Below are 21,567 nucleotides of genomic sequence, written 5' to 3' on the forward strand. Positions count from 1 at the left end.
CTTATGTGGGCCAGAGGATGATGTCCACCCTCTGCTCATACCATCATTTTCCCTGCCATTGTGGAGTTTCCCCTCAAACCTGTAAACCAAAATCTTTCTCCCATGAGCTGCTCTTGGTTGGGTGATTTCTACCAACAATGCAAACCTGACTCCAACACCCACCCTCCTTTTTTGTAATTATTTCCAGCAAGCATGGTCCTGGACTTCCATAATCAAAACACCAAACTTTCACAAGGGGAGGGGGGTGAGTTTCAGCTGGTGGTTCAGTTTAAGCTGGCTATTTAATCCTTTAGTCACCCTTCCTTGACTGTGACATCTTGACTGGGTACACTGGTATTCACAAGAAGGACAATTGCCAGAGTCCCTTAACAGATGGTCAACTTAAGCCAGGGGATTATTACAATGTCATTGGTGACCTATGTCAAGTAACTAAAGAGAAACCTCCCAATATGCCAAATTGTAACTGAACCCATCAAATGTTTACATCTGGCTTACCTCCACACACACAGTCTATCTGGGCGGAGATAATGAGACTAAAACATCAAAATATCCGAAGAGGCTGAGCCTTGAAATGGCTGTGTTCAAAGCTACGAGACAGCTCTATGACAGTGAAGATAGAGGGGAAGGACAATGAGGAAGTGAGAGAGAGATGAAAATATGAATTAACAGGAGAACTGACAGGTTTTAAAAAGAAACAATTAATAGGGATGAGTTCCACCTAATATATCCCAACATACTGGTAAAGAGACCTTCTACTGTGGGACGCACTGGAAGGCCAAGGGAACCACTACCCGTGACAAAGGTATACCAAATCTTGTCGCAGCACTTAAAAACACTCAATCCAGGCATGGTGGTGCAAGCCTTTAATCCCGGCACATGGGAGGAATAGGTAGGAAGATCGCTGTGAGTTCGAGACCAGCCTGGGACTACAGAGTAAATTCCAGGTCAGCCTGGGCTACTGTGAAACCCTACCTTGAGAAACCAAACACCCAAGTGTTGACGCATAGTGAGTCTTACTAAACTGAAGCATCTGTAAACATATAAAGGTTAAAGACATACAGAAAAACCCAATGGATGTTAAATGAGAAGCAACAACAATAACCTCTGAAGGGCAAAGCTAAACAGCTTGTGACCAAATATATTTCATTCAACATTTCATCATATAAGCATAATGTTCACTTCTATACTGAAGACCAAAATTTATTTTATTTCTAATTAAAAATACTAGAATGTAAATACCACTGTGTGATACTGAATTCCCTACTGATTGCTTTTAATTTCATTTAAAAATTTTTTATTCACAAACACACACACACACACACACACACACACACACACACACGGGGGGGGGGATCAGGGGAGGAAAAAGGAAGAGGGAGAGAGAAGATGGGCATTCCAGGCCCTCTTGCCTGCAAATGAATCCCAGATGCATGTGCCTTTATGTACCTGACTCTATGTCGGTACTGGGGACTCAAACCCAGGCCATCAGGCTTTGTGAGCAAATGCCTTTTAACCATGGAGCAATCTCCCCAGCCCCTATTCACTGCATTCTTCAAAAACCTAACACATATTCCTGTTCCCTGTTCTTGTCTGACATAGGAACACTGCTTAGTCACCACAATCCTCACCATAAGGATACAAATTTTTAAAAAGCCATTGATAATAAGAGACGCTTGATCTTTCAAAGGTATTCCAAACTTTGAAAATGATAAAACTTTACTAGAGTCTAATCATAGAATTCATCGCATAATGACATGTATAAACTGTTTTTAGTATTCCTAGGAGGTTGTGCATACTAGGCAAAGGCTCTATCACTTAGGTATACCTCTAAACCAGACTTCCGAATTTCTGACTTTATACTTATACACAATATAGCTACAAGGACCTATTTAATAAACACAAAGTAGCACACATTTTCACAACTCCTGAAACCACCATCTATTTACTATGACTTCAATAAGACACTGCCTACAGTTTTATAAGTTAGTAATCTTAAAACTAATGTTCTGTTGGTACATAAGGGTGTAATTCTATGCTATCACTGTAGCTTAAAAAGAACAATCACAGTTAATTATTGAGATGCAACCTGACCAAGGAGAGTGGCAGGCTGGTTTGCATGAAGAAATGGAGTAGGACACAAACAATTGCAGTTTAATGGCCAGCAGGCTAACAACTCAGGGGGTTTCAATAAAGTTATCCTTGGAAATAAATACATTTGAAAACTGTTTTAATAATGTGTGCAGTAAGAAAATTTAGGACATGAATGAACAAAAATTAAAACTTTCAGTAAGCACACACATTCAAAAATATGTTGCAGCCAAGATAAGAGCCTCACACCTGTAACTCAGCACCTACGAGGTTGAGGCAGAAGGATTGCCACAAATACACATAAAACTCTATAGTTTCTAAGGACAAAAAGGCTACCGCTGCAAAGAGTTCTTTACCCACACAATCACGCAGCAGGAGGCATGTGACAACTCGGCTGAGGCTGCCTGTGGACCCAGACCGGAAACTACCAAGGACAGGTAGGGTCACCTGTAAACACAGAAGCAAAGGTTCCTCCCCCTTCTTGGTACTACCACATTTTAGAAGCAGTACGATCACTCCAAACAGACCCTTCCTCTCCCTGCACCAGGCAGAGGAGTGAGCCTCCCTTCCAGGGAATTCCAAGAAACCACCATTCCTTCAAAGCACTTTCCATATTTAGCAATGAGCTCTTTGGGGGACAGAAACCAAGTTTCATCAATCAGAATGGCTTCAGACAACAACAACTAGTTACAGAGTACCCGCTCAGTATTTCCTTGATCAAAATAACAAGAAAAGCCAGAAAAAGAGAAGTTGGGCAGGGCATAATGGCACAGGAGTTCAAAGCCAGCCTGGCTACACAGAATATGCCAAGAAGCAAGAGGAAAACCAAAAGCACTACTTGGGAAGTACTGCAGAAAATAACAAAACAGTATTGCAACACACATACAAAGTGAATGGCACATAACAGTGAAAGATACACTATCAAACGAAATGAAAAAAAAAAACAAACTGAATTATTTGACTCATTTTTTTTTATATTTAAGATTTTATTATATCTTAGGAGGAGAGCTTACAGATGAATACAGATCTCTGGCCCACAAAAAAAGGCAACAGGGGATTTCCAGAAATGCTAAAGTCTCAATTATTTGATTTCAATACTCAGTACAGTGCATAACGAGTACAAGGACAGCCAGGCAGACCACTGGAGCAGAAGAGAGCAGGGTCAAAAGATGGGAACAAGTGTCATTTCAGCAAATGGTACTGAATATACATATAGAGAAAAGCAAACCTTGATAGTTGTCTCATTTTTTACACACACACAAAATTAGAAATGGGTCATCAACCCAAGTATAAAAGATAAAACCTTAATGCTTCTTGAGTTAACGTAAGAAAATTTCCCAGAATTTAACTTTTCCGTTCAACAAAAGATGGAGACAGGCACTGAGGAAACACAAAATGCACCAAAACACAAATCCAGAAGCTGCTGAGAGCTCAACACGGAAACAGACGTGTTCCCACCACGGCTCAGGGAATTGTGCATAAGAGGCGGCAGAAAGAATGTAAGAGCCACAGGGTGGGAAGGAATCCCAGAGGCACTGCCCCCACCCCCTGACTGACTGACTGACTGCTGCTCTCACAGCTCATAACCCACAACTCCACGCTGAGTAACAGCAATCCACTAAGAGACCCTCGGAGGAAGGAGCATAGGGAGGATGGGACGATGGTACCAACACTGGGTGTATCCACACAAAGTTGGAAGAGAGGAAGGAGGGAAGGAAAGAATGAAGGAAGATAGGTAATCTAGAGACCAGGAAGAATATACATGCTACATATTCAACAAAGGAATATATCCTATCTACATATTCAATACATGTAAAATCCCATAAATCAGTACTAAGATAATAACAACAATAATTTTTGTAAAAGTCGAGACTTAGATATTCTACAAAAAGAAAATGGACAAACATAGGCAGGAAGGACATACAGCCACAGAAAGGAAGGCAGGTGTGCCACTTGCAGCTGCTTCTACTTCTGTACAGCACCTGCATTTCCGGTAATGCTGAGAGAATGGTTCCCTCTTCTGAATGATTTATGCATCGTGTCAACATTAACTTCCACAGAAAGGATGCTCACAGGCTCATTTCTTAAATGATTTGCTTTACTACTTTTAACAAGTGCATTAGGGATTTTACTTATCCTTAAAATGAAGATGTCCTACATGTAATAAACATTGAATGACTCTTTACATATGATACATGCTCTCTGGGTTAATTAGTCACTGATAGGCAGAAATTAACATTTAATAAATGACCCAGTAAAGGAGTTAAATTCTCCTTCTATGCAGTAATAAATTACTCTCACCAGAAAATGATCTTTCATATAGCTCGAACAAGTTCTGGCTGTTGTATTACAACAAACCTTTCCTTTCACTGGGTATTTTAAAATATTACGTATTTTCCCCTAATTTCAAAATCTTAAATTTTTAAAATTATTTATCTGCAAGCAGAGAGAGAAGAAAGGGAGAGAGGGAATGGGCACACCAGGACTTCTTGCCACTGCAAGCAAACTCCAGATTCATATGTTACTTTGTGCATCTGGTTTTACATGGGTACTGGGAAATCAAACCTAGGTCATTAGGTCTTACAGGCAAGTGCCTTAACTGCTACGCCATCTCTCCAGCCCTAATTTCAAATAATTTAATGCCTAAAAACTCCATCCCTTTTGAAAGCAAAGAATTCTGTCCTGAGTCTGTGTGGGTGAATGAAGCATTCCCTTGATCCTGTATACTAAGCATCCTTTCCTCATTCAGTGAAGACACACTTCCCAGGCAATGGCGTAACTGTTTTTTGTTAGTCATAACTATTACATTTGACTGACTGAATGACTTATTGGTTGATTGATTGATTGATTGATTGACTGATTGATTGATTGATTGATTTTGTGGTGCTGGGGCTCCTGCAACCTGAGGCAAGTACTCTACCACATACTATTTCCCCAGCCCTCTGTAGTGTACTTCGATAAATGTAAAATTTCTAAAACCACATTCTGGGCTAGAAAGATGACGCACAAGTTAAAGATATTTATTTGCAAACCTTGACAGCCTGGGTTCGATTCACCAGTATCCACACAAAAGCCAGATGCACGAAGTGGCACATGTGTCTGGAGTTCATCTGAAGTGGCGAAAAGAAAGGCCCAGGCAAGACCTTTCTTTCCCTATGTCTCGTTCTCTCTCTCTGTGTCCCCACTCCCTCTACAGTAAATATTAAAGCAATAAAAACAAGTCAGGCGTGGTGGCACATGCCTTTAATTCCAACACTCAGGAGGCAGAAGTAGGAGGATCACCATGAGTTCAAGGCCACTCTGAGACTACACAGTTAATTCCAGGTCAGCCTATGCCAGAGTGAGACCCTACCTCGAAAAACCACACACACACAAAAAATCTCTGCATCAGTGTGTATATACTAGCCAGAAAAGACCAACTATATGGAGCTCAAAATTGCCCTGACCAGGCAAGCTTTACCCCCCACACAATAAACAGCCCTTCCCTTCCCTCAGCAAAACAAGCTGCTGACAGCAAGTGATTAGCGTTCTGAAATAATTCCAAGAGCCTTCCTTTCAATAGGAACGACTGGCTAGCCATGAGGAATGGCAAATCTCCACGATACAGTATTTTTAGAGCTTCCCATTAGAGTCGACACGGGTTTACTACACATGCAAGACAGCACTTCCGATGAGGAGCTCTGAGAAGGAGGAAGCACTTTCAGGCTGCTTCCAAAAGGAGCTGCGCCACCCACTGGCTGAGGGGCTCACACTGTCTTTCATCAGGAGCTGCCTCTGACCCCAGGACAGCAATGCTGAACTTAAGCAGATAACTACATGCTGTTTTTCAGATAACTCCTATCTTTAATCACTTGATTTCTGTAAGAGGAAGAGGAAGAGGTACTTTTCCACACCTAGTTCTCCCCACAAATTCGACTTCCTGCAGTCCAGGCCACACGTCCCTCCATGAGCACAATCCGAAAAGCCTCCAGAGAAGGATTAACTCGGCAAACAGAACAGCATTCGACATAAAAGCTCAACAACTCTACAAAGTCCATCTGTCAGAAACAATCCTCGCTCTGAATATGAAGTTAAGCACAGACTGACACAGTCATTACAAAAGACAATCATTTTTCTTCAGCCAAGGACTTCAAGGTCAGTGCCAAAAGAAACCTTACTACTGCACATAAAGGACAGAGATTCTTGTTTGCAAATATCATGAAACACAGCAGCTCCTTTGAATGTGACCCGTGACACATTTGTCCAACATCAAACAGCTTTCCTTTGCAAAAGGTCCAGGTAGGTAAAAGCTGGCCTAACCAAGAAAGAGTGATTCCCTAAACACAGTCAGCTCTTGGAAGAGGTCATGAGATGAGTATGAGTATCTACCCTGGGCCCCTCAGGCAGAAGGCAGTGGTAAGGGTGGTGCCCTCTCGCATTTGAGACACTCCATGGTCTACCAGAGAACATTTTTCTACAGAAGGAGTTAGGATTGCAGGGAGAATTCCTGAACATGAATGTCCACTAAACAAAGCACTTAGCCTCCAAAAGGTTCAGGAAAACACCGGCCCTTTTGCTCTAAAAAACAAGCAAACAAGACCAAGATGGCTGCTGCTTGTAAAAACAGCCCAGGCATGGCAACTACGAAACTATGTGATTGTTGCGTTCACCCCAAAAGGAATGCCACATAACATGACTGCACTAAGTCAGTCAGTTCTGAAACAGAAAGACTCTAAAACCAGATCCCTGTTTTCTCTCCACAGCTTTCCCGTTCTCCTCTCCCCAACCCATTCCCGCCTCTCACTGAAACTCAGAAAGACACAGGTCTACAAACTCCTGCCCAAAGCATCATATCTGTCATCTATCTACCTACCTACTATTTGTTTGTATGTGTATGTTTTTGTGAGGTGCATGTAGATGTCAGAGGTCAACACTGTCTTCCTCAATCACTTTTTACCTTAAATATTGAGACTGAGGGGCAAGGGCATGCCTCCTCAGATTTCAAACTGAACTGCCTTCCAGGTAAAACAGTTATTCCTAAAGCAATTATCCCAAGCTGTGGTTCCACATCTTTACAGGATTCAAATAATGTGGCAAGTTTTCAGAACAAAATTTAATTTCACTTATTTATGGAGGACCCCCCCCAAAAAAAGGGAAAGGAAAAACTGTTGTAAAATCTCCCCACTGGGATCTAGATGACTCTTCTTCTCTTGTCTTAAAACCTGAAGAAAGGGGAAAAAGTATAAAAAAATAATAAGAAAAATTCTTTTCTTTTAATTCAGTAGCTTCCTAACAAAATTAATAAGGGAGGAATTCATCCGATAGGAAATCAGGCTATTTTCAAGAGAAGCTTACTTCTAGCAGGTCAGCAATCAGGCAACCCTTCTATTAACTGAGAATCTACTATGAAGAAGCCACACACTGATGTCAGCCTCTGCTCCAAAGCAATCCTCAGTGAGCAACCATAGCCCTGGATAGGCAGGGCAACATAAAGAAGCAACAGTGGGTGTGGCCTGTAACTGAGCAAGACATCATCCCGAACCCTTCTGCATTTTCTTCCCAGCTCAGTGCCCTTCATTCTTCGCTCCAACTTTGTTTTACCCTCATCCTCCATGCGAAGGTCAAAGCTCTCCCATCAACAAAGAAACAGAAAATGGAATGGAGAGCTAGCCTATGTTGAAGGAATGAGAATGCAGACAGACAGACAGACTGAAGACAGCATTCATGCAGGAGTCTCACCTAAAACAAAAGCCTAAAACCCAAGGCAGTTTGTACAAGATTAGTAAACTTACTACTATCAGCAGCTCCCTGGCCCTAAGACATCTGTGGTCATTTAACAGTCTACATAACAAGAAGACGGTGGACAGACAGGGTCCTTTATTTAGGTCACTAGCATTCTGGTGGAAGCAGTTAACTGAAATAAATCTCATAAAATGAACGCACGCACAGAGAAACACCAGAGTTCAGAACAACTAGCCACAGCTACACAAAACCTCTAGGTCGCGCTGTAATAGTCAATTCTGTCTGTCCACTTGAGGGGATTTAGAATCTCCACGGAAACACAGCCCTGGCATGTTTGTGGTGCAGTTTCTAGAATGAATTGGGAAAACTCCCCTCAAATGTGGTGACACCACTCTGTGGGTGAGGGTCTCCGAGTGAAAAAAAGGTACAGAGAGGTGCAGAGGACGTGGCTCAGAGGGCCGAGAGCTTGTGTGCGCTCGGGGGCAGCTGAGCGGGGATGCAGGCGTGGCGCTGTGGCCTGCGATCCCAGGGCCAGGACTCGGAGGAAGGTGGACCCGGGGCTGTACGGGCTGGCTAATCTGGCTGAATCAGTGATCTCTAGGTTCAGTGAGAGGCCTTGTCCCAAAAGATAAGTTGGAGAGTAACTGAAGAGGACATCTGGTGTTAACTGTTGACCTCCACATGCCTACACATGCACCCACAAAAACCAATCGTCGTCCCCCCCCCACACACATCCAGAGAGAGAGAGAAAGCTGAGCACCAGCCTTCATCTGTTTCTGGCTATGGACACAATGTGACCAGCCACTTCAAGCTCTCTCCACCATGACGTTCTTGCCACGATGGGCTGCTCCCTTGAACTGTAAGCCAAATAAACCCTCCCTTCAAGTTGCTTTCGTCAGGCAGCCACTCATGAGGAAAACCACACTGCAAAGGTACAATTACTGTTTTGTTTTGCTTTGAAGTCTTATATAACCGAGCTGTCCTCAATCTGGCAGTAAACCTCCTGCCTCAGCCTCTCAAATACTGGGATTACAGGAGGGCACCAATATGCCTGGCCCACTTACTATTTTGAATTCTAGCATTTTGGGAATAAATTAAAATTTGCTTTCTTCATTCAAACGCAATGATCCAACTGGACCCAAACCCCAGTGAGTCAAATTCTGAGAGCTTTTCAATAATGTGCCATAGAATACTTGAAACCTTGACAACATTTTCCTAATCTAATCTAACTCGCTCCTCGATGGGCGGGAGGACGACTGCAGCGGTGAAGTCCAGCAAACACTCCTGAGAGAGCACGCTCTGCTACGACTAACCACTTTCTGTCTGAAGCCCTCAATTTCTCCAGGAGTTTCCCAGGAAATTCCCACAGTGGAGACTTCTACTAAAGCAGCTGTCACCTTTACTTGGAATAGGAATGAGACCAAAACTCTCATCACTTGCTCTGTTTGTACCACAGTGGCTGTAGGACAAGAGGCTGACGGGTCATCATTGGCCAGTTGGCCACAGTGCATCGCCGCTCACGGAGAATGCCCGGGTCAGGCTCAAGCACTTCAAAGAAGCCCACTGCGAGGGAAGAGGGCTGTGGCATTCCAAGCTATTTTCAGCATCTGAGGAGGAGCGCAGCAAACAAATGCTGAGAAACTATGAAAACCTCACCAAGGACAAATACTTTCAGGCCAAGGGAGAAGTCTGAAAGCCAGACACACCCAAGTTACCATCCACTGCAGATGACTGGATGCTGGCGGGAAGGCCTGAAGCGAGCCCGTGCACCACTGCGCGTATCACAACACAGCTCTGTTAAACTTCCTGAGCCTGCGTGGGAGGAGGGGCGCGGGGAAGAGGGCCACCTCTCCCAATGTAGCAGACTACACTAGAAATAAGCTGCAAAAAGCCAAGGGGGACCCCTTGATAATTACCATGCACAGCCTTGAGCGACGTGTCTTTCCTATCTTTCTATCACAGTACAACACTTTTCCCCATTTTATTCTCCTCTTTGTAAGTAGTACCTTGTTTTATGTAACGTTTTCACAAATACACACACACACACACACACACACACACACTTACACAGAGAAACATGTCCTGCCCAAGAACAGAAACAAAAGCTAACCAGAACTGGCCAGAGCCTAGCTGCTTCTTCAGATGGGTCTCCCCTTAATGAAATGACAAAACAACAGAACCGGCAGAAACAGATGTTTGCTGTTTTGAAGACACTTAGTTACTATAGGCACACTGAGTCTCTGGCAGCCTTTACCGCGACTCCAGTAACCGCTGGAGCGGGGACCACCCCCATCACTGACTGTGCTCTATGAGCACAAGAGTGGATAATGTTAATATAGACGCTTCTGGCTGTCACACAACACATCACTTTCTTTTCTTTTCTTTTTTTTTTGTTTTTTTGAGGTAATGGTCTCACTCTGGCCCAGGATGACCTGGAATAATTCACTATGCAGTCTCTGGGTGGCCTCGAACTCACAGCAATCTTCCTACTTCTGCCTCCCGAGTACTGGGATTAAGGGCATGCGCCACCACACCCGGCTACGACTTTCATTTTTATATTTATATTTCTCAGTGTTTCCTACATTTTTCACAAGTATGTATTATTTTTATAAAAGTTATTCTAAAATTTGAAAACATTGGACTATAAAGATTTTTTGATACTGTGAACAATATGACCAAGAAGATGTTATTTCAAATGATCATTATAATGCAACTAAAGAAAGCCAGCGTAGTGGCTCATGCCTGAAAGCCCGCAATCCAGAGGCTTAGACAGGAGGATTGCTGCAAGTCTGAGGCCAGCCTGGGGTACGTGGTGAGCTCTAGGACAGACTGGGCTACACTGCAGAACGGTTTACAGGAAAATCACCACAAGAAAAAGGCAATTAAAGAACTAAATTATACTAATAATCAATGCTGAACAACAACCTGAATCGTCACCAGCAATAGATTCCACATGCACACAGAGCAGGCAGACAGACAGACAGACAGACAGACAGACGTGCAATAGCTCTGTCTTTAAATCCAGGACAGTGTGAGGCAGTCACACAAAGGGGATAACATTAAGATTTGAGGTTGGGCCAAATAAATATTCAGATAAAACAGACAGATGGTCAGTCTGCTCGCACTCTTTGGAAGGGTTTTCCAGATTACAGAACACCACCGATTACCCTAGAGCTCCACACCCCAAACTAATTCCATTTAATTGGTTTGGGATGAGAATGGGAAAGAAAAAGAGAGTAGAAAGCTTTGCTTAGGGATCGGCACTCATTCAGAAAGACTGAGGAGGCATCTGTTTCTGGGAGGAACAGAATATAATCAGGCGCCTTCCCGTTCCCCACCCTAGATACCTTTCTACCCAGAGCAACTTTGGAATTCCTGGCTAAGTATTATTACCCTCACTGCAGTAAGAAGTACTGACTTCCACACAAGAAAGAATTTACAAGAAATCTAAAACCAGTAAATGATGAACCTACCATTTCTCAACCCTTTCCATTAAAGTATTTGTTCATGCCCCAATTATTAGGACAACATACAAACTAAGGGTAGTGAGGATGGGCGACTTGGATTTTGGTACTAAAAGAATGGTCTCTTGGCTCCTAATCATACAGAGAGAGACAAAGTGAAAGGTCAGCTGGGTACTAAACAAATCCATATAAGAAAAGGAGGTCACAGTTCTTTGTGAACAAGAACTCTTTATGACACCATCTAAGTCCCTAATATGAAGTCTTTGTGATTTCTATTAGCAAACAGATCTTAACTACTAAGGAATTTCATCAATCACTCATTAAAAGCAAATAGTTAACCTATCAGTCTCTTAGAAACTCACCCGAAAATCTTTCTGTTTAATTCAGTGGATATGTTAATAACTCAAACATGATCTTCAACTCCAAGACGACTGAACTAACTCTAACAAACGGCAGTGCTCAAGAACAAAGACAACCAAACTCAACTTGTGCTCGTCCTCCCACAGACGCACAGCAGCAGTCATGGCTACAAAGCACAAAATTGCACAGCAAACTACAGCTTTCTTCTTGCTAAAGCATGCGTTCCTTCTAAGACGCCCACCTACCTATATTCTAGCATGAAAATAAAGTAGCATCCACGTGTCAAAAAGCTAACTTATACCACAAAGTAAAATTGGGTCTTTTTTTTTTTTTTTTTTTTTTGCTACTGAATAGATGAATCTGTTTGTTCTCTCTTCAGAGCAGGCATGGTAACAGGTAGCTAAGGCTGAAAGAGACTCCCAATACACTCTCCGAGAAGCCTGAAGAAAAGACCTAATTAAGAGGCTGGCTCTCAGGAAGGAGTCTTATTTAATCTCCAGCTCCAAGTGACATTAATATCTTCAACTCTATGAGTCTTAGATTATTTTAAACTTTTTTTTTTTTTTTTTTGGGTTTTTCAAGGTAGAGTCTCACTCTAGCTCAGGCTGACCTGGAATCAACTATGTAGTCTCAGGGTGGCCTCGAACTCACGGCGATCCTCCTACCTCTGCCTCCCGAGTGCTGGGATTAAAGGTGTGTGCCACCACGCCCGGCTATTTTAAACTTTTGATATAAAATAAATTGAAGCAAATTTTACTGTTTCAATGTATAAATTAAAACGTACAAATGCAATTATATATTATCTAATTTAACACATACATTGAGATATGTAAGCTATTATAAAAAAGATTGATTTTTATTTAGTGAACACAAAAAATTATTCTCATCTACTTCATTTCTAGGAACTTACTGGGACTCAAGTCTGTTGACCCATCGTTTCAAGAAAAGAAAGCCAGGGATGGTTGTGCACGCCTTTAATCTCAGCAGTAAGAGGTAGAGGAGGCACATGTAAGAGGATCGCTGTGAGTTCAAGGGCAGCCTGGACTAGAACAAGACCCTACCTTGAAAAACCAAGACAGAAAAAAAGACACAAAGTTCCCATTCCAGGTCTGAGGACACGGAAAGCGGGCAGGCACAGAGTCCTGCTGCCTCAGCTGCGCTGGGAGGGTCAAACCCAATTCCAAGCCACAAGCCAGTCCTTGCAATTCCCTGCTGTTAAGGCAAGAGTGGGGTGTTGAGCAAGAGCGCGGAGACTGGCAACAGTACCCAGCTTCCTCCCCAAGGGAAGAGAGAGAGCAGAAGCAGCCTTTGAGACAGCCCACAAACGCCAGCTGCAGTCCATGTTCAACATTCCAAAGCTCCTCAGTCAATGCGGAAGAAATCCACTCTCCCCAATGACAGTTTACCCTCTGCAACACTGTCAATCCCAAAGAGCAAGTCTTTTCCAGTTCCCAGTCACAGAACACAGGGTAGGAGGTGTGCGGGAGGCTTTGCAGCAGTTGGGATGAGGGTGTGTGTGTTGCTTTCGCAGACGCAGCGGTCTACGGCCGGTGCTTTCCCGCCAGCAAGGGTGTGCAGAGCAAGACCTAACTGCTGATCTGAGTCACCGGCCAGGCGCTCCTCATGCACAGCCGTGCCCACAAATGCACAGCTTCATTCTGAGGGATGAAACAACCCACATCCGCAAGTCTCTCTGCAGAGTAAAACAAAAAGGAAGACACCATCCTACAGGAAACCAAATAGTGATTGAAGTGACCTAAACTTTTTTTGGGGGTGGAAGGAGAAAAATTTCAATGGGCTTTCTTTTCCTTATAAACCAAACATAAAATTAAAGTTGTTTAAACATGAAAACAGACACAATGCATAATATAGGATAACTTAAGTATATTGTGTCTTTATTGGACCTGATATATAGTATAGTATGTTACTGCCCAATGCTGAAAAGTCTGCTCTTCATATGGACTGCACAGATTTGATATTTCCATTTGGTGGCTAAAACCTAATATAGCAACCTTTGCTGTTTAAGACAGGATATTGCTGTATAGCCCAGGATGGTGTGAACTTACAGTATTTCTGCCTCTGCTTCCTAAGGGCTGGAACTATAAATGTTGACCACCACACTTACCTTATGGTCATCATCTTTTCTTTAACCTTCATGCACATACGTGTGAGTGGTTGTGTGTATGGCTGCAAGTATATACATACAAGTGTGCTTGCACAATTTGTGCATGTGTAGTTCAGAGGTCAAAACCAGGTGGCTTCCTCAGTCAATCTCCTCCTTACTTTCTGAGAAAGTGTCTTGCAAAGGACCTAGAGCTCGTCAATTGGCTAGGCTAGGCTAGCTAGCCAGCAAGCCCTGTAGGTCCGCCTCCCCAGCACTAGAATTACAGGTGCACACCACCACACCTGGCTTTTACATGCGTGTTGGGATCAAAATTCAGATCCTCCTACTGAAATGGCCAGCACTGTCCTCATGAGGCCAACTCCCCTGCCCATGTGCAACATTTTAATTTAAGATTCTGGATCAAAAACAGGAGAGAAAAAGCTAAATGCATCTACATTTAAATTGGATTTTTTTAAATGCTTGGTACCATCAGTAAATATTCACTTTCACTCATCCATTCCCTCATGCATGTTTCTCCACACTGGCAACTAAGTGCACAGCCTTGTGCGTGCCAGGCAGCACTCTGGCCGGGTGACAGCCAGTCCTAATGCTCACTGCCTCCATAGGCTGGGGAAGGGGCACATGCATACTTGTTCCGGGAAACACAAGGAACAGTCTATCCTGCCCACTACAGTCTTCAAGGAGCTGGTGTCAAGCCTATGTGCAAAACCTCCTGGCGGAGGGCAAGACGATGACAAGGCTGCATTTTACTCTCAGCGTTGTGAGCACTCGCTGTCTACCTGCTGACTCCCTGCTAAGAGAAGAAGATGCCAGTCAACACCAACACACTGTGCCAGCTTAATTTGATGGTATTCTTTTGCCTCACTTTGCAATTACTCCCACATTCCCCAGGGAGAAACTAATGGATTACTAAAAATAAAATGAAGATTAAGTGAATCACTTCGGATGTTTTGGCTCCCAACTCTGACTGGCTTAAACAAAAAGGAAATGCATTGGCTCAAATGCTGGATGTCCAGAGAAAGGGATGGCTGCCTGGATCCTGGACCGTTCTCTACCCCGTGTGACTTCTTGCCCAGGATGCAGCCACACCAGAGCCCACACCCACACAGACAGCCAGGAGAAGGAGGTGGCAGCTGCCTGTAGCACTGAGTACGAGATGGCGCCTGCCGGAAACCCAAGGCGTACCTTCCACATCTCCCTCCCGCGAGCGCCTAGATCCAGGGCTGCCCCTGAGGCCAGCCCCCGGCCAGGCAGCACCCTACAGTGGCCAGTGGAGCCAGAGCTAGTGAGTCAGTTGTGGGCAAAGCAGCATGGGATTGCACAACAAGGCCCACTTCAAAGCCATAACGTGGGGAAAAGATGTGACATGACAGGAATCCAGTGTTCCTATGCAAGGTACCAGCACATATGGGAACAGGAACAAAATTACCATCAAGAAACGAAAGATTCAAAATCAGATGACCAAATGAATCGATCTCTTCAGAGAAAAATTAGGATGGTTGCTTGTTGAACTTTTTTGGCTCTTTTTATACATAAACATATTGTGATTTGATCATAATCCCCTCCCATTACCTTCTTTCCTTTCCCCACTCCCCTGCTCACTTCCACTGAAACCTTTCTTCTGTTTTTCTTTTCTTTTTAAAAAATAGGTTAATAATAAATAAATAATAATAAATTAATGGATAATTTCAACCTCTCCAACCCCAAAAAGGAGATACAGTCTGAGGTGTAACTCTATGATAGAACACTTGCTTGGCATGAGTAAGGACCGGGGCTCAATCCCACAGAGAGGGGTTCAATACAGTGAGTCAACTCTTTGCAAACATGTTGTTACTTACTATAGTCTTGTGCCATGGCTACAGAAACTTAAGACAGCAGCATACACATTAATGATGAATAACCTGCAAAAAAATAAAAATAACGAATTTGAAAGAATATAAGACATGTCACTAGGATATAGTGGTTATGTAATTTTGACAAAAACTTTGTCTCTTTTCCTGAAAGGGAGAAGACGCTGCACTCAATTAGATGTTAGAAGTGATTCAGTATTGAGTATCACAGATATTTTTAAGTTAAGATCATTAGCATCGATCTGCATCAACCGTAGATCCAACTGTCAAGAAAACAAAACAAATAGTATCTTTTAATCAAGTAATATTGTTATGGACTCGGTACTAAAGCAAAAGGGAAAATAATTATTAAATGGACCACAAATATCATGTGGCTTTTAAATGAAGCATAAGAGAAAAAGACAGAGGTTGGGAAGATTGTCATCAGTTAAAGGCACTTGTAGGCAAAACCTGATGGCCTGGGTTCAATTTCCAAGCCACCCCCATAAGCCAGATGCCAAAAGTGGCGCAAGCATCAGGTGTTCATTTGCAATGTCGACAGAGCCAGACACACCCAATACATACACATGTGCAAATAAATAACTTTTTTTAAAAAGAGAAAGAAAAAGCATGTGGTTTGATCTCCATGATACTTAACTTACTCAGTGTGACGCAGCATCGAGCTAGATAAATCACTCTCAATTTATAAATCTTCAGTCTCAACAATCTAAGGAAGCAGTCCTCACCAGGAGAAAGAAAAAAAAAAAAAGGAAAAATGCACCTTTCTGATCCAAACATCTGACACCTTATCATCTTACGTCAGAGATCTTTGAGTGTCCAGCATGCCACGGGGTGCTGAGCAAACAGAAGTGCCGGCTTTTAGGCCCTGGAGTAGCTCTTGATATGTGCACGTGAAACAGAAGTGGCACCTCCGTCCAGACCCCGGAGCAGTAATACAGCAAGACTTCAGCTTGGCAGCATGCGCCTGCGGTCCCGGCAGCTTGAAAGGCTGAGTTGCGGCTATAGCACAGGAACCTCGGGCCGACATGGCAATACACTGATAAAAGCATTTTAAAAAAAATGTAAACCACTCTCAATTAAAACGGACTAACAAACCTAAAAATTCATGTTTTAAGATAGTGATATTTCCAGGTGGTGGGTATGCCTTGCTGCAATAGGAATGATTCACAAAATACTGTTTTGTTTGCTTGGCTGGTTTTCCAAAGTGCGGGTCTCACTCTAGCTCAGTCTGGCCTGGAATTCACTATGTAGTCTCAGGGTGGCCTCGAACTCATGGTGATCATCCTACCTCTGCCTCCCAAGTGCTAGGAATACACCAATACACCAAGCCAAAATACTGTTTTGTTTTGTTTTTTGAGGTAATGTCTCACTCTGGCCCAGGCTGACCTAGAAGTCTCAGGGTAGCCTCCAACTCACAGCAATCCTCCTACCTCTGCCTCCCAAGTGCTGGGATTAAAGGATGTGCCACCATGCCTGGCAGAATTACTGTTTTTCAATGTCTGAACAGCAGGGAAAGGAGGAAAGGTATAAGTCTCACAACAGAAGACAATATTGACAATGCCTATGTTCCCCAAAGAACCCATTTCAAAGACATGAAGAAATCCCACTAATGCAATGCTCAAGAAAGACAGGTCAACCAAGCAGCTGTCAAAATGGCCAATATGCATATAGGAACACACTCAACCACATTCAGCACAATTATAACTGCAGTGTTGAGCTGGAGAGATGGCTTAGTGGTTAAGGCGCTTGCCTGTGAAGCCTAAGGACCCAAGTTCAATCTCCAGGTCCCAGATAACCAGACACACAAGGTGCCACAGGCGTGCAAGATCGTACATGCACACAAGATGGCACAAGCGTCTGGAGTTTGATTGCAGTGGCCGGAGGCCCTGGTGCACCAATTCTGTCTCTCTCTCACTTAAAAAAAGGGCGGGGGGAGGGGGCTTACCTTAAAAAAAAAAAACACAAAGAAGAAAAAAAACTACAGTGGAAATTATGTTCAACTTGGGACAAGGTTTTGGTTAGATAAGAGATACTAATCAAAATGGCTAAAATTTATAACGCAGATAATATCCAGTATGCAATGAAATTCTCCCTCCCTCTCTCTCTCTCTCACTCACACACACACACACACACACACACACACACACACACACACACTCCTGTGTTAAAGATTCCACCTTCCCAGGCCATGGTCACCTATGTTTGGCTCCAAATAAAGTGTATCTGTTCCCTTAATGTGAGCTGTCCTTTGCAATAACACCGAAATGTGAGCAGTTTGACTCTCATGCATTGTTGGTGGGCGTACAAAATCGAAAACCATGTGGTAGTGTCCAAGTAGAGTCTAAACACACCTGGGGCCCTGGGTGAGTAACTCTAGAAATGCACAAATATTGGTCTCTAAGACACTTATAAAATATTCAAAGAAGCCTTAGTAGTCTTAGTAATAACAGCTAAATCTGGTAACAAATAAACAGGAATATTCACACAAGGGAATGCTATACAAAGTAAACTCTTTCTGCAAGAGGCCAGAAAATAGTTATTTTAGGGCCATCAGGTCCCTGTACCATTCATTCTATCTACTTGGTCCAGCCTTTAAAGTACAGAGGCAGCCACAAACAATCTGGGTTTGCCTGTTACAACAAAACTTTATCTACAAACATAGCCTGCCTACAGGGTATAATCTTGCTGGCTATATAGCACAGAAAATAAATGAACTACAACAGTACAATACTGATGAAAATAATGTCTCCCAAATATATTGTTGACACTGAAGCCTGGATATGAGGGAATATAATATATTACACGATTCCTTTCTATAAAGTGCAGAAATCAGTGAAAACATGGGGAAAGGGAGAGAAGAGAGAAGAAACTCTAGCTACCCGTTAACATTAAAGTCCCTTGAGTTCAGTGGTATTTTCACAATTATGTGGAACCTAAGAAAATTCCCCAAAGTATGTACTAATGATTTACCTTTGTTCATTTTAAATAGGAAGTAAAACATCTTTTTTTAAAAAAAAAAAGAGGGCTGGAGAGATGGTTTAGTAGTTAAGGCATTTGCCTGCAAAGCCCAAGGACCCAGAGAGAGCGAGAGAGAGATAGAGAGAATGGGGCATGCCAGGGCCTCCAGCCACTGCAAATGAACTCCAGACACATGTGTCACATTCTGCATCTGGCTTATGTGGGTCCTGGGAAATCGAACCTGGGTCCTTGGGCTTTGCAAGCAAGTACGTTAAATGCTAAGTCATCTCTCCAGCCCCTTATTTTTATTTTAAATGGTTTGGAAGTAAACATTTTAACAGTTGTAACCAATAAGAGCTATCAACCACAGTACTGCATGAGTGTTTTCTCATACCTTACTGTCCCTGGACCTCTAACAGCCAGACAGTAGAACTCTTGTTCAGTTACAGCAGGTCCCTGAGCCCCACACTGCATCTTCAGGGCAGTGTGAGGTCTGCACTGCAACCTCACTCTTCCCCAAGGTGCTTGCAGGACTCTGGATAATGAGCGGATTAGGGGGAGCCAGAGGCAAAGGCAGAAACCAAGGAGAAAGGAAAAGGGAAGGTGACAGAAGGGGAGATGAAAAGCCCCTGGAAATAAGGCCCTGCACTTCATTTAGCATAATCTGCTGGGGGGAAAAAAAACCCAGAGATTGGAAAGTAACAGAAGCAGCTTGGAAACACAATCTGGAAGGTCACTGATCTTGCCTTTTAGACAGAACTAATGACAACTTAGCAATTACTAAGGCTTTTAAAAGGCTGTTGAAGGAAATGTATTTCCAGTACAACATTTTCTTCTAATTTTACCAAATTAAATAGGGGGGATGTTTCAACTTTGCAAGTACAAAAACAAATCCGATTTCCTAAGTCTGCATACTTTCAACAATTTCTGACTTCATCTTATCTCCAAACACAACAAACTATGTTTACATTTTAATTAGATATTACAACTTCCAAGGACCATAGGAAGTCTTTAATATACCAGTGTGGTAAGCAAATGCACTAGAGTCAGGAGATTATGCAAAAGCCTGGGACAACCAGAGCACAGGCCCAAGGACACACCTTGTGTGCCAACGAGCTTTTGTTCTGAGTGAAATGAAAAGAAAGGGAAAGGGGAAAAAAGATGTATGGAAGGTACTTTAATCTATTTATTCTTTTGCTTAACAAGCATGTACAAAAGGGGGGAGGGGCAGAGGAGTTCCTGAACAGAGAAGCTGGATAAAGACAGATGCCATACAAAACACTCACAAGCACTACGGGAGCTGTGGACTAAGATGAGAGAGTGAGCAAGTGAAGGAAGAATGAAAGGCAAGTGGAAGAGGATGAGGAAAGTAGTCTTGTCTGGGGGAGGAGGGAGTTTTGGGTTATTTCAGTCGGTGAGGTCCAGGGGCAGCCAGAAGCACTATGCCATGCGAGGGCAAGGAGACAGGATTTAATCAGTTATGTCTGAGAAGCAGTAAGACATCTGGACAGTCAGAATACAGCACAGAACTGATTTGCCAATCACACGAAAGCTTAAAATTTATCTTTCTTATAAGCATTAATGAATGGGGTGGGAATGGGGGAACTAGATGAAGCATGCCAGGTCTCCAGATATATGGTTTTATGTAGTTTTGATTTGTTTTTTAAATTGTTGTTTTGTTTTTGTTTTTTGAGGCAAGGCCTCACTCGAGCCCAGGCTGACCTGGAATCCACTATGTAGTCTCAGGGTGGCCTTGAACTCTCGGTGATCGTCCTGCCTCTGTCGCCCGAGTGCTGGAATTAAAGGTGTACACCAATATTCCCAGTCACTCTCTATCTCTTTCTATCTGCCTCTTTCTCATAAATAAATAAATAAGTTAATTAATTAGTAAAATTTACGAAAACTCAAATGCCAGGGAAACACTAATGCTCAGGCTTCAATGGAGAGCCATACGGAAATGTGATTGGAGAAAGAGTATGGTAATAGCCTGGAGGACCAGCAAGGCCTGTCACTAGGGCTAGGATCAGAAACACAGAAAGAAAAAGGCTAAAAGGAGCCATGCTATCGTACTTGACTCGTGGGCATTACTGTGAACGCATGGTTGCTAATACATAGTTTGACATACTGACAGGCAGACACGGGTACAGATGTGTATACGCACATTACTTCCTAGCTCTGTCCTCTGGAAAGCCCCTCAGCTGCAAGAGCATACTTACCACCCAGACCCTGGCTCCAAATCAGCACCCTGCAATGCCACCAAGCAGAACTGCTCACAGCGAAGTATGTCTGGAACACTATGGCAGGGAATGTTCCAGGCGAGCCTGGAAAAATCACAGGGCAGTGTAAAGGAAGTACTGAGAAGAGGGATCCTCACCAGCACACTGGAACCTAACTGAAAGGCTAAATTGGGGCCAATTAAAATACTACAAGTATAAATTTTATTACAAGATCATAATTCATATGAAAGACTTTAACCAAGGAATGCATAAATGAAGGGAGAAAGCCAAGTTCTTGCGTGTGTGTGTGCGCGCGTGTGTGTGCACCCGTGTGTGTGCACGCGTGCAGATGCAAATACCCCCTGTACGTGTGCGCAGATGACAGATGGAGGCAGAGGAGGGGTCCTCCTCGGTCGCCCTTCCACGCCGTTTCCCCGAGACAGGGTCTGTGTCTGAATTCGGAACTGTTTCTCAGTTAGACCGGCCCTGTTAATCCTCTTGTCTCCAACCACCTCAGCACTGGATTTACAGGCATGAGCGACCATGTCAGGCTCTGTAAGTGGGCTCTGGGGACCCAACTCAGGTCCTCAGGCTCATGTAGCAAGTGCTCTTACCTGTTAAGCCATCTCCCTTGCCTTGCCAAGCACTTTCTTGTAAGACAATTTCAATAGATGATAAATGTAGAAAGAATGACCAAAAGAAAAAGAATCACTAAGAACAGGACATTATCTGCAGTGATCATATTTGATTTCTTGATCTGAGGACTGGTTTCATACACAAGTCCG

At 43.2% G+C, this 21,567-nt stretch overlaps 1 protein-coding gene across 3 annotated transcripts in view; it reads right to left on the minus strand.

Annotated features, from left to right (window-relative positions):
* Sipa1l1 (signal induced proliferation associated 1 like 1) overlaps positions 1-21,567 on the minus strand; it is a 336,501-nt gene that overhangs the window by 146,842 nt on the left and 168,092 nt on the right. For all 3 annotated transcript variants that reach the window (XM_045153765.1, XM_045153762.1, XM_045153763.1), the window contains one exon: positions 15,597-15,659. The gene's annotated coding sequence lies outside the window, so the exon portion shown is untranslated. The remainder of the gene's footprint in view (positions 1-15,596; positions 15,660-21,567) is intronic.

This window comes from Jaculus jaculus, chromosome 7, assembly GCF_020740685.1.
Source record: "Jaculus jaculus isolate mJacJac1 chromosome 7, mJacJac1.mat.Y.cur, whole genome shotgun sequence".
NCBI classification, from domain to species: Eukaryota; Metazoa; Chordata; class Mammalia; order Rodentia; family Dipodidae; genus Jaculus; species Jaculus jaculus.